Source organism: Cetorhinus maximus, chromosome 8 (assembly GCF_964194155.1).
Source record: "Cetorhinus maximus chromosome 8, sCetMax3.hap1.1, whole genome shotgun sequence".
NCBI lineage: Eukaryota > Metazoa > Chordata > Chondrichthyes > Lamniformes > Cetorhinidae > Cetorhinus > Cetorhinus maximus.
In genome coordinates, this window is record NC_135886.1 from 17,635,292 (window position 1) to 17,649,829 (window position 14,538).

At 41.1% G+C, this 14,538-nt stretch overlaps 1 pseudogene; it reads right to left on the reverse strand.

Annotated features, from left to right (window-relative positions):
* Window positions 1-4,611: 4,611 nt before the first annotated feature.
* On the reverse strand, window positions 4,612-10,313 carry LOC144684066 (acidic mammalian chitinase-like; annotated as a pseudogene).
* Window positions 10,314-14,538: the final 4,225 nt, after the last annotated feature.

The window sequence follows — 14,538 nt, forward strand, 5'->3', positions numbered from 1 at the left end:
CTGACCTTTGATGAAAATTGTAGTTGTTGCAATTGGCCTTAATTAACATAACATTGATAAATACATTTGCTTGCAATATACTGCCTCAAGGCATACATGAACAATGAAAGCGTGCAACATGAAAATGAATTTGTTAATGTGCTTCAAAACAAAATAAAAACAGAATTACCTGGAAAAACTCAGCAAGTCTAGCAGCATCGGCGGAGAAGAAATCAGTCAACGTTTCGAGCCCTCATGGCCCTTCAGCAGAACTGAAGCATAGTTTCAACAAGGCACTTCGTTCATTTCTTCAGGCAACTGATGTTGGAGGGACGCAAACTGGGCGACCGTTTTGCGGAACACCTGCGGTCTGTCCGCAAGAAAGACCCAAACCTCCCTGTCGCTTGCCATTTTAACACTCCACCCTGTTCTCTTGCCCACATGTCTGTCCTTGGCTTGCTGCATTGTTCCAGTGAAGCCCAACGCAAACTGGAGGAACAGCACCTCATCTTCCGACTAGGCACTTTACAGTCTTCTGGGCTGAATATTGAATTCAACAACTTTAGATCTTAAACTCCCCCTCCCCCCATCCCCACCCCGTTTCTTTTCCCCCCCCACCCGCCTTTTTTTTCAATAATTTATATAGATTCTTCTTTCCCCACCTATTTCCATTATTTTTAAATCTAAAACTAAAACCTTTAGTCTTTCCACCCCACCCCCACTAGAGCTGTACTTTGAATATCCTGTCTTGCATTCTTAATTAGCACTTTTCTCAGACAAAGACCACCACCTTCAACACCTCTTTGACCCTTTTGTCTCTGACATCTTTTAATTATCTGCTCACACCACACCCTCAATGTGTCTCTTCCCCCCCACCCACCTTAAACCAATTTATATTTCTCCCTTGTTGAAACTATGCTTCAGTTCTGCTGAAGGGCCATGAGGGCTCGAAACGTTGACTGATTTCTTCTCCGCCGATGCTGCCAGACTTGCTGAGTTTTTCCAGGTAATTCTGTTTTTATTTTGTTTTGGATTTCCAGCATCCGCAGTAGCTTTTAGCTTTTTGTTTTTATCTTGTTAATGTGCTTGTTTGTCATTATATTTACCAGAACTCAGTGTGATAATATAAGATAATGGGCGGAATCGTCCCAGATTTGTACTAAGCGTATTAGCAGGTGTGAAAAAAGACCTTTTACCCTCTGGCTGCAATGGCAGTTTTTCACGCCGTATCATCTGCTTCCCGCATGATTAATTATGCAGTCACAGGGAACACACTGTCGCACTGGCGGGCCACCACTAAATCGCCCTCCATACTATTACCTTACCCTTTCCTCACATCAGGATCGCAGCCCAGGGCTGCTCCAGTGAATGCCAAGAAGAGTTCAATAGCCCGTCACTGGAATGCCTTTGGAGGCCCACCGTGATGTCCTCCATGTCTGCTCTGGCTGCAGGACATCCAGCAATTGCCACTCCAGTTTGGGTGGTGGTGGCAGTGATGGTCAGTGCCAATGCCGTGCAGAAGATGTTGGCCACCCAGTGCAGAAAGAGGATCTCATCTGTGCCGCCAGGATAAGGCAACAATCTCATCATTGTAAACTTTCACAATCACAAGCCCATCAAACAAAAACTCACCAAGGCTCCTTAGACAGCAATTTCCAAACCCACGACCACTACCAGCTAGAATGACAAGGGCAGCAGATATATGGGAACACCAACACTTGGAAGTTCCACTCCAAGCCACTCACTATCCTGATTTGGAATTATATAGCCTGTCCTTCACTGTCGTTGGGTCGAAATCCTTGAACTCCCTCCCCTAACAGCACCGTGGGTGCACCTACACTACATGGACTGCAGCGGTTCAAAAAGTCAGTTCATCACCACCTTCTCAAGGGCAGTTAGGGATGGGCAATAAATGCTGGCCTAGCCAGTGAAGCCTACATCCCTTGAATGGATAAAAAAAAATTCACTGGCATCTCACTCCCTGTCAGCTCAAGGGACATCACCACTCACTCTCTCACACAGACACACACCCCCTTACATCTCCACCTGGGCTCATCTCCTCTGGAGGCTGCCGCTTCAGCCCTCACCATTTTGAGGCCACCTCCACAAATCAATATGTGCCCCCACACACACTCTGGGATACCCCCCTTCCCCAGTACTGCCCTTGCCCTGAAGCCCCTTCCCCTGCCTGAGGCCACTTCTTCCCCTTCTCCAAGCAAGTCCTTGCCCTGCAGCCGTTGAAAAGCCACCCCAGCCTTATGGCTGATCTGATATGTAGAGACCTGCCTGTGAGCCCCCTTAAAAGTGATGTGGTGCTGTCTGCAACGCCAGGCAATGATGACCAGAAGTGCTGCCCGGAGCAATCGCGCCGACGTGCCTGGATGATCCAGCATGGGATTACGGGACCAGAAGATTCCGCCCTGTGTCTTAGGATCCACAGCTGTATTTTAATGTTATTAAACCAATTGTATTGATAAATGACTTGTTTATGAGCAAGCTTGTTTTACATTTAATAAACAAACTAGCAGAGAATCACACAAATGAATTCCTCAATAGAAACTGGTGCAAAGGTATCAACAAAGCACCTGAGCATGATAATTGTGTGATTTTGGAATCAGCCCCTAACACAGTAAACAATGACACTGCTTGGTATGTTAAAGCTGTCATCTTTTCCTTGGATTCCTTTGTTCTCTCTGTAACAATTTTTTCTTTCAGCAAACAAAATAAATTGCAAGATAATTGAAAAGAATAATGGATTGGACATTTTCGGCTGTTTTGTTTTGGGTTTTTAATTCCCTTTGTCTCATATTTGGTTGCACTCATGCAAAAACATTCAGGTGCTGGGGGGATGAATGCATAAGAACAATACTCTGAAGGTTAGGCCAATATTCCACCCACACAGGAGAAAGCAGAATCAAAATAATGTTGAAACCCAAAACACTCCAGAAACTCTGCACGTTTCAGGAAAAGCAGCTCTTTTGATCAGTGCCCCATTCACCAGCCACATGTACCATCTACAAGATGCACCACAGCAACTTGTCAACCTCCTTTGACCTCTGCCAGCTAGAAGGAACAAGGACAGCAGATGCATGGGGACACCACCACCTGCAAGTTCCTCTCCAAGTCACACATCATCCTGACTTAGATCTAAATCGTCATTCCTTCACTATCACTAGGTCAAAATTCTGGAACTCCCGCCCTAATAGCACCTTGGGTGTACTTCCACTAATGGAAGTTCAAGAAGGCTGCTCACCACCACATTCTCACGGGCAGTTCGGGATGGGCAACAAGTAGTCACCTTGTCAATGACACTCACATCCAAAGAAAGAAAAAGAACAAACATTAGCAAACCCCTCAGGCAGGTGGGAATCTAACTGTAAAAAGCATTTTCCCATCAGAAATGAACTGCCAATTAAAAATTCTCCACCACCCCATATCTGCCCCACAGGCAATTAATTAACCTGCTATATAAATGATTAGTACCATTTTATCTTGTGATAAATATATTGGTAGGATGCGAGATATCAAAACTCAGTTGGTTCCACTCTCCTTCCTGTGTTGAAACCAAAATGCTTTCCCTGTGAACTGCTGGAATGACTGTAGATATCAGCGTGCTGTGCTTTGAGTTTGTGTCAAAGATTCAAATGTCTATTTATTCCTTAAACTGTTGGAAATGAATTCATGCAGGTGAATTCCTTTCAACTGAAATTGTTGGATATCATTCATTAACAGAAAATACCAAGTGAACTGTATTCTTGATGAATCAATGATTTTTATTTTGCTGTTTAAATGGCATTTTATACCTTCAGTTGAGACAAATTAGATGTGGTACATTAATGGTCTTTATCCACAATGATGCATCACCTCAGTAATTAAACTGAAGACCAGTTACAGCTTCACTGGTGCCCAACGAAGATTTATGGCAGGCTGGAAAAATAAAGACTATTTTAGTGTTCTCTTATTCAATGATAATATTTCAATATCACATCAGCAGCATAAAAATAAACAACTGATATATTGGGTATTTTTTAAATTATAATTATTTTCTTGTTTCCTCGCCTTTCTTCTTCCCCAACAACACATCTTCGCTCAACAGAACTGACCAGGACCACACGCAAAGACTTCCCCAATTCCACAACCAGGTTCTGAAACATTCATGCAAAAGCAGCTTAGGCTGAAATAAAACTCAGTAACCTTGTTTTGTGAAAATGTCATTGCAGATCTCTATGATACCAGAGCACTGCTGTGGGGACTGCAACGGTTCAAGAAGGCAGCTCACGAAGGGTAATGGAAGGGCAATAAAAGCTGGGCATGACAGCCCCACACCCAATGAACCAATAAAAATAACACCAATGTGAAAGCATTCCATCCATTTCAACCAAAACGAAACTAGGAAAATTAACCTAGATTCATTTGACATGCACATTGTGAGGATTTGTCGAAATTGTACACCCAGTGAGCTGAGTTTTGTTAAATTTTACACGTATATTTTGAACTCCTGATGCATTCCTTTAGGACTTCTAATAAAAGCTACATTGGTATTTTACACTACCTTAACATTATTGTTTTCACAGAAAGCCTGCTTTAAACTGTTACTTAGGTTAGTAAGCAAGTCTACCTTCTGCTTTCTCATTATGCCCAGTTGCAACAGGCACATGAAGAATCAAAGACTAATCCAGCAGCACAATTTTTCAGGTAGGTCACTCCATTGTCACATTCATAAAATTTGCTCTTGTCCTTTGGATCAGCGTAGATGCCATTAGCTCTGCCGGCGCAGAAACCACTTCCGCCACTGCTGCCGCCACCAGGGGCCTGACTGGGAGGAACAGCTGGTGCCAGTGTTGTTTTAGATGGAACACAAGCTAGAAGGAAACAAAACCCACTAATTCATTGCTTGCTTCAAAATTATTTGCAAATGAAGATAAACGTTGCAAAGACAAGGGCAGCTGCTGCATTGAAAATCATCAGCTCGAACTCAATTCCTTACGGTGTCAGGAACGAGCTGTTTGGAAATTCCGTTCAATAAGGGCTACTGAGAAAATCTTGTGACATGGCCAATTCTGTCTGGAGCCTATTTGCTTGAGTGAAAATTTTGAAGTGCAATTTAATTATAGATTTATTTTAAGTCAAGTTACACAAAATGTTATTGAACCCCCTCTGATTAAAAAATTGATAAATTTGGATCACAATACGTTATCCTTTTAAATGACATTATAATACAATGCACATCTTTAATTTATTTAACTATCATCGGCAGACTGGATGCAACAACCAATACAGATTCATGACTTAGCCTGTTCATATTGTTACGAAGATGTGATATTTAAAATATTAATTTACAATGCCTTCAGCTGGATATTTATTAATTTATAATGTCGTCGGGTGGACAATCATGTGTATTAACCTTTTTTGAAATGGACATTTTTTTCTAAGCTAAGGACACTGGCTTACAGCAACTACTATATTGCATTTGAGAAGGACACAAGTTGCTTTTTATGGAGACCTGGAGATCTCAGAGAGAGGTCACATAATCCAGCTCTTGGCTGAAAAGATACTGAATTTTGAAGGTTCAAAGTGAGACTGCCTCAGGGGCAACAGCCTTACCCCATCTGTCTTTCTTCTGTTACCTCTCTCATCAAAGATGATCTGTTTATGATTTGAAATACCCATCAGAAGATTTTATTGCTGCAAACCAAAAGCTCCAAAAGGAGAATTCTGAATCAAAGCCACAGTCTCCAGGGAAAAACACCAGGAACTATTGTGGACCAGGGCCCTTCAGCTGCAAACAGACATCTGGTCAGCCAGTGATTTTTTTTTTTCTCTGATTCTATTTGTTACTTGGCCAAATTTTTAATACCTGATATTCTGCAGAGTCTTACTTCCTTTTCCTTGCTTGTTGTGCGGAGGAGGGGGTGATGGCTTGCGCGTGTTGTATGTTGGTTGGAATGGCTGAGGAATGATCGCTGAGACATTGCTATGTCTAAACAGTAACTGGTTTATTAGATTTAATGAACTATATACAGATACACATAGCTAGGTGTTAGTCTGCTTGAAACTTTCTCACTCTCGACTCTTGGTCATGTGTATCTTGCATCATCGTTATGGGCAGTGCTGTTTATACAGTCCCACTCATTAAACCTAACAATGCTAATGCTACAGTGTGTGTTGTTTTTGCATTAGTGAGTACTTAGGCATTTTTTTCATTTTAAACCTTTTTTTAGTAATTTCTGCATCTTTACCTGAGTGAGTTTTAGCAATAAAGCTAATTCTTAATTCTGCAATTAAATATATATAAATTGGCAATAACATTTCTTCATTAAATTCAGACTCTGTTATAATCAAGTCAGGAATGGGACAAAGAGCAATCAGTTCATCCCAGCAACCTGGGTCGTAATGTTTATACATGTTTCAGTATTTTACTGCATGGCTCATCCTGTTTTAGGAATTTTATGATTGTAGACACTTAGCAATATTGCAGTAGTCAGTTTTCTGTGGCTCTAACAATGTTGAAATAGAAATACCTTTAGATACCCCAAATAATTGCTAAGTTATATTAGTTATTAGTGGTTGCCCCTGCTTACTTTGTGGTAGCAACAAGTAATCAGTCCAAGCCTAAGCCATCCTGACATTTACCTGCAGAAATTCCAAGCCCAGAGTGCAAGGCATTAATAAGAGGATAAGGCCCTTGGTTGCAGAAAGCACCAGAGAAATCATCCATAGCAAGAGTCCACACCATAGCTCCTCCAAAGTTGTTCTTTGTTAACCACTCAGCCTGAAAGACATTGTTCACAATTTTAATTCACAAATCCTTGTTTGCAAGTAATTTTTACCCAAAATATAACTTATGCTCCCTAGGGGTCAGTGTTGGGACCTTTGCTTTTCCTCATAAATAATAATGACCTGAACCTTGGTGTACAGGGCACAATTTCAAAGTTTACAGATGATACAAAAATTGAAAGCATTGTGCACTGTGAGGAGGATAGAGTTGGGCTTCAAAAAGACATAGGCAAGTTGGTGGAATGGGCAGACAGGTGGCAGATAAGGTAAAATGCAAAGAAACATGAAGTAATATATTTTGATAGGAAGAACTTGGAAAGACAGTGTAAAGTAAAGGGTATAAATATAATAGGGGTGCTGGAACAGAAGGACATGAGTGACATATGTATATGTAATTTAATGTGGCAGCACACGTTGAGAGAGCAGTTACTAAAGCATACAGTACCCTGGGCTTTATTAATAGTGGCATAGAGCACAAGAGCAAGGAGGTTATGTTGAACTTTTATAAGTCACTAGTTCAGTCTTAGCTGTAGTATTGCATCCAGTTCTGGGTACTGCACTTTAGGAAGGACACAAAGGCATTAGAAGGTGCAGAAAAGATTCACGAGAATGATTACAGGGAAGAGGAACTTCAGCTATGAAGATAGATTGGACAATATAGGACTATATTTTTTCGAGAAAAGAATACTGAGAGGAAATTTGATTGAGGCATTCAAAATCGTGACAGCTCTGGACAAAGTAGATAGGAAGAAATTGTTCCCACTTGTGAAAGGATTGACAATGCGAGGTCACAGATTTAAAGCAATTCGTAAAAGAAGCACGAGTGATTTGAGGAAAATAATTTCCGTGCAGCAAGTGGTTAGGGTCTGGAATGCACTGCTATCTCGGTTACAAAGAGGTGAGTTGACAGAAATATGAACTTTTCCCAACACTCTTGCACAAGGGACTGAATCAGAAATAAAAATGATGGTTAAAACACCATGAAACAAGATATATCATCTATAACGCAGGCTCCAACAATCCTATGTGTAATGGTGTCATGTTCCAGTTATTCAACTGATCGCTACAACAACATTATTCTAATGATGATTGCAACAAACTAGCTGTAAATTACAACAAATATTGCACCAAACCACCAAATAAAAAGTGTAGGACATCAGTTTATCCTTGTCTCCAAAGCTTTTCACATTGTCATATCCAACCCATACATCTCCTTTATGACCATATGGAACCACCTGTGGAGCATCCCATTCGGAAGTGCCAGTTTTCAACAATGTGCAGATCTGTGAGAAGAGTGAGACATTAGCATTCAAGTCATCAGCGGTCACAAATGATCAGTGATTTGCAATGCTCTCAACGTACATTGGCAATCATTTGCACATCACTTTCCATTAATGATTTATTCAACCATCATTTTCTCTCAATTACAATCCTCAAACTGGGAGCACGGTTCTTATTTGCTGTTGAAAAAATATTTTTATTCATAAAAAGCAAGTGATGACTAATATTACCCTTTATTAAAAGAAAACCAATGATTCCTCATGCTGCACGTTTCCAATCCGGGGCACTGGAGGATCCAAAGAAGTATCTGGACTTAAATCAATCTCTTTAACCTGTGTAAAGTAGTAGCGTCAACACCAGCTTCTTACCATTCCAACAATGTGGAAATAAGGCATAGGTTGGCACACAAGCTGCTGAAGATTGACTGTAATCTTTGTACAAAAAACCCTGGAGCTTCCTGGGGGGAGGTTAAAGATGTAAAAGGTTATATCCTCCACTTTACCTCCTGGTGTATTTTCCAAAACTAACAACAATGGCCTGAGTGAGACAGTCAAATACCTTCCGATGATGGAGGGTGTGGCACCAAGTCTCTGTTCGTCAGAGTATGATGACACATGTTTCAGCTCCAGTTCCTTTGGTACCTAAGCTGAGCCAGGCCATGTGTTGTGATGTTGGCAGAGGTAGCAGGATCTTCATACACGGGACAGATGATCACATGGGGGTGTCTTTGGTGAGGATGTCAGAATGAACTGCCTGTCTTTAAATCAGGCCATCCTGGATACTTTCATCACTTGAACTGCACAAGGGGAGCACATGCTTTTAAGATACATTTTAACATGTCACTTAATCTGCCTGAGGAAGTTTGTATGATTGAGATAATGCAGATGTTCTCAAAGTAAAGCTTGAGTTGTTTTGGAGGATAGAATTCAGTACTTGGTTAGTATTTTCAAATATAAAATCTTATGGAATAAAGAAGCTGCATCAGTAGCAACACCTCATAATAGGCCAAGGTTCCAGTCTCTCTGGTGTACGGCCCAGCTGGTCCAGGACCTCCTGATGGGGCTCCAATCCCAGTGTCGGATGAGGTCAGTCTGAAGGTATGGCCATATGTAGCGAATCCAATGTTCAGTTTCTCTGCAGGAGCTCCCTGATCTTTCCAGTAATTCATTGTAAAATTCTACAGGAAAAAAACAAAAAGTATATGTTAGAAGGACTTTGAAAACCATCTGGCTGAAGATAGTTATCCACTAGAAATAATAAATATGATTGCATTCTATTTTAATGAACACTTACCACATTAAAGTGAATGTTGGTTTGTGTTTGTTATTTGGGAGAGGATAAAGAGGGCTATTTTCTCCAGTGACGCTATTCCCGGATCCATGGTAATCGTATGTCATCACATTGAAAAAGTCCAAGGTTCCGTATGAGAAGAGATCTGAGTTACACTGATATTTTGTTTACTAAAATAAATGGTAATTATCTAACTCATGAAATAAATTAGCTCTGACAGTTAAAATTATACGAAACAAACAAGGGCCTTGCATTTAAACAGGACCTTTTATGGCCTCAGGATATCCCAAAGCAGCTCACAGATGATGAATGACATTCAAACTCTTTCGAGTTATCAACAGTCACAGATTGCAACTCTTTCGAGTACAATCACAGTTCTTGGTTTCCGGGAGTGGGACATGAACCCACAACCCTCTGATTCAAAGGCGAGGGTGCTATGAACTGAGCCACAGCTGACACCTCTGAATGACATTCAACATGCACTCACTGTCACATTCAGGTAAATGACCAATTAGAGTGATTTAGTGCTGTTGACTGAGGAATAAATGTTAGCCAGAACACAGGGAGAACACTTCCTCGAATAATTCCATGGGGGCTTTTACATCTATTTTGGAGCTCAGACTGGACTTCAGTTTAACATCACATCCGAAAGGCGGCAATGCAGCACTCCCTGAGCATGGCATTGGAGTGTCAACTGAGACACTCCAATTGAGTTGTGTCGTGAACCCACATTTGACTGATTCAGATGCAAGAGTGCTACCACCGAGCCACCTTGTGTGTTTCTATAGCATATTAAAACATTTGAGTTTATTTTAAAACCTGCCACCCAGCTTTTGCTGAAAAATGGAGACTAATGAAATGTCCGGGCCATTGACAGCCAGAAGCCTGCCCAACTCGATGTTCGAGCAAGCTTTGAAGCACACGGCCAACACTCATCTGAAACAAACAAGAGCCTTATTTAGATTCCTAAATGGGCACACACCCATCGTCGAACCCAAATGGAATCATTATGGATCAATGATGGAACCATTGACACTCAGGTTCAACCATGCGACTCTCTATTACACTGTCCCGAATGCTTGAGTGTCTCCTGAATGCAGCAGTGACCATAAATGGCCATGGTAAGTATGGTCTGCCCGGAGCACAATGCAGCAGAACTGTAATATATAACTTATACATCACAGCCCAACTGATGAGAGCAGGGCCTTTATATTCAGGGATCTAAATGAGAAAACAAAGAGTAACAAACTACAAGATGATCGAAGAGGAGGATTCAAAATGCATGGATACTTCTTATATAACTTAGAAATATATTTTACAGAAAAGAAAAGAATATGATGTTCTCCTTGTTTCCTGAAATACATTTATCTTTCAATCATAACCAGGAGAAAAATTTCAGAATATCTGGTCATCATCTCAAAGCTGTTTCTGGGGTTTTGCTGTGAGCTTGTTGGTTGCTGCATTTTCAGGCATTACAACAGTGTCCACAGTACTCCAAAATACTATTGACTGGGAATATATTTGGGATGCCATGAAGCTGTAAAAGGAGGTACATAATTCAAATTCATTTTTCCATTACTCACCTACTTTTCATGTTTTACTACTCATTGAAAGAAAGAAGCATTTGTACAGCTTTCCCAGAATTTCCCAAATTGTGAATATAGCACAGTCAATAAACAAACTATCAAACCCAAACCATGGGGGCAAGAGTTCCTAGATTGTGTTCAGGAGAATTTTCTACAGCAGTACGTGTCCAGTCCAACAAGAAGGATGTATTGTTGGACCTGATTCTTGGAAATGAGGTGGGCTAAGTAGATCAAGTGTCAGTGGGGGAACATTTAGGAGACAGTGATCATTGTATCGGAAGGTTTAGGATGATGGTAGAAAAGGACAATGTGCAATCCAGAGTAAAAATAATTAACTGGGGAAGAGCCAACTTCAATGGGGCAAGAATGGAGATGGGCCGGATGGACAGGAACCAAAGGTTGGAAGCAGAAACTGTAGCTGAACAATGGGCTACCTTCAAAGAAGAAATGGTTCGGGCATGGTCAAGGTATATTCCCCAAAGTGAAAGATAGGACAAACAAATCCAGAGCTCCCTGGATGAAGAAGGAGATACAAATTAAGATAAAGAAGAAAAAGTGTGCTTATGACAGGTGTCAGTTAGAAAATACAACTGAGAACCAAACGGAATACAGAAGGTGTCAGAGGGGAGGTGAAAAAGCAAATAAGAGAAGGAAAGAGGGATAATGAGAAAAGACCGGCGGCCAAAATAAAGGGGGATCCCAAAGTCTTCTATAGGCACATAAATAATAAGAGGGTGGTAAAAGGAGGAGTAGGGCCACTTAGGGACCACAAAGGGGATTTGCATATGAAGGCAAGGGGCATGGCTGAGGTGTTAAATGAATACTTTGCATCTGTCTTTACCAAGGAAGCAGATGCTACCTAGGCCACGGTGTCAGAGGAGGAAACTCTGTCACTAGAAGGGTTCAAAATTTATAAGGAGGAAGTGTTGGATAAACTGTTGGTGCTTAAAGTTGACAAGGCACTGGGACCGGATGAGATGCATCCAAGGATACTGAAGGAAGTAAGAGTGGAAATTGCAGTGCCACAGGCCATAATCATTCAGTCTTTCCTAGACTCAGGGGAGGTGGCAGAGGACTGGAAAATTGTAAACATTATGTCCTTGTTCAAAATAGGTTGTAAGGATAAGCCCAGCAATTATAGACTAATCAGATTAACTTCAGTGGTGTGGAAATTTCTAGAGAAAATTATTTGGTATAGAATTAGTCACATGGAAAAATGTGGGTTGATTAGGAGGATTCAGCATGGATTTATAAAGGGGAAATTGTGTTTAACTTGGTTGCTGGAGATTTTTGAAGAGGTAACAGAATGGGTTGATGAGGGTAATGCTGTTGATGTGGTGCACATTGACTTTCAAAAGGCAATGCCACACAACAGACTTGTGAGAAAAGTTATAGCTCATGGAATAAAAGGGACAGTAGCAATATTGGTACAAAATTGGCTGAGTAATAGGAAACAGAGGGTAATGGCCAATGGATATTTTTCAGGCTGGAGGAAGGTTTGTAGTGGAGTTCCCCAGTGGTTGATACTAGGATCCATGCTTTTCCTGATATGATCTTGTTCTTGGTGTACAGAGGACAATTTCAAAGTTTGCAGATGATACAAAGCTTGGAAGCATTGCAAAATGTGAGGAAGACAGTGTAGAACTTCAAAAGGACATACACAATTTGGTGGAGTGGGCAGATAAGTGGCAGATGAAGTTCAATGCGGAGAAGTGTGAGGTGATTCATTTTGGTAGGAAGAACATGGAGAGACAATATCAAATAAGGGGCACAATTCTTAAGGGTGTGCAGGAGCAGAGAGACCTAGGTGTATATGTGCATAGATCATTAAAGATGGCAGGAGGGATGGAAAGAGTAGTTAATAAAGCATTTATTAATAGGGGCAAGAGCAGGGAGGTTTTGTTGAGCTTATATAAGATGCTAGTTAGACCTCAGTTGGAGTATTGTGTACAGTTCTGGGCGCCACACTATAGGAAGGATGTGTTCGCACTGGAGAGAGTGCAGAAGAGGTTTACAATAATGGTTCCAAGGATGAGAAACTTGAGCTATGAAGATAGATTGGAGAGGTTGGGACTGACCACCTTGGAGAGGAGAAGGCTAAGAGAAAATTTGATAGAGGTATTCAAAATCATGAGGGGGCTGGATAGAGTAGATAGGGAGAAGCTGTTCCTACTTGTCAAGGAATTGAGAATGAGACAGCACAGATTTAAAGTGATTTGCAAAAGAAGCAAATGTGATGTGAGAAAAAACTTTTTCACACAGCGTGCGGCACGAGTCTGGAATGCTGTGCCCGGAAGTGTGGTGGAGGCAGGTTCATTTGAGGCATTGAGGCAATAGATGATTATTTGAATAGAAACAATGTGCAAGGATACGGTGAAAAACAGGAGAATGGCACTAATTCATGATACTCATTTAGAGAGCCGGTACAGAAATGAAGGGCTGAATGGCCTGCTTCTGCGCCGTAACAATTCTGTGATTCTGTGATATTGGCAAGTTCTATAATTGGAAAGGGCAAAAGAAATATCTGCTTTTGTGACCCCAGATGGTCTATATCAAAGTCAGGTGATGCCTATTGGTATGAAAATGCCCCAGCCACATTTCAACCACTGACAAACAAGGTGATTGAAGGAATCAGCAATTGTGCGGTCTATATTGGTGATTTGGCTGTGTTCAGTCAGATGTGGGAAGAATACCTAAAGCAGTTGGAGAAACTATTCAACCGACTACAGGAGGCTTATTTGGTTATGAATTTGGCTAAAAGTGAATTTGCAAAGGCAAAAGTCACGTATTTAGGCGACACTGTTAAAGATGATCAAGTGGCCTCACGGGATACAAAAATGAAAGCTATTGTGGAGTTGTACCATCTACAAGATGCACTACAGAAACTCATCAGCCTCCTTAGGCAGCATCTTCTAAATCCACCTGACCTCTACCAGCCAGAAGAACAAGGGCAGCAGACACGTGGAGACACCACTACCTCCAAGTTGGTTTCCAAGTCACACATCATCGCAACTTAGAACTAAATTGTCATTCTTTCACTATCACTAGATCAAAATCCTGGAATCCTTCCCTAAAAGCACTTTGGGTGCACCTCCACTACGTGGACTGCAGCAGTTCAAGAGGGCTGCTCAGCCCCACCTTCTCAAGGGCAATTCAGAATGGGCAACAAGTCTTGTCAACAACACTCACATCCAAAGAAAGAAAGAAAAACAAACAAAAGTAATCCCCTTAGGCAAGTGTGAATTTTTCCATCAGAAAAGAACTGCCCATTAAAATCTCTGACCAATCCCATATCTGCCTCACGGACAATTAATTAATCCACTATATAAATTATTAGTTTCATTTTTTTATGGGAAAACAAATGTCGGTAGAATGTGGGATACCAAAACTCAGTTGATTCTATTTTCCTTCCTGTGTTGAACCCAAAATGCTTTCCCTGTGAAGTGCTGGAATGATTGTAGATATCAGGGTGCTGTGCTTTGAGTTTGTGTCAAAGTTTCAAATGCCAGTTTCTGCCTTGAACTGTGTTGGAAATGAATTCATGTGGGTGAACTCCTTTCAACTGAAATTGCTGAATTTCATTCATTAAAAAAAAAACAAGCAAACTGTTTTCTTAATGAATCAA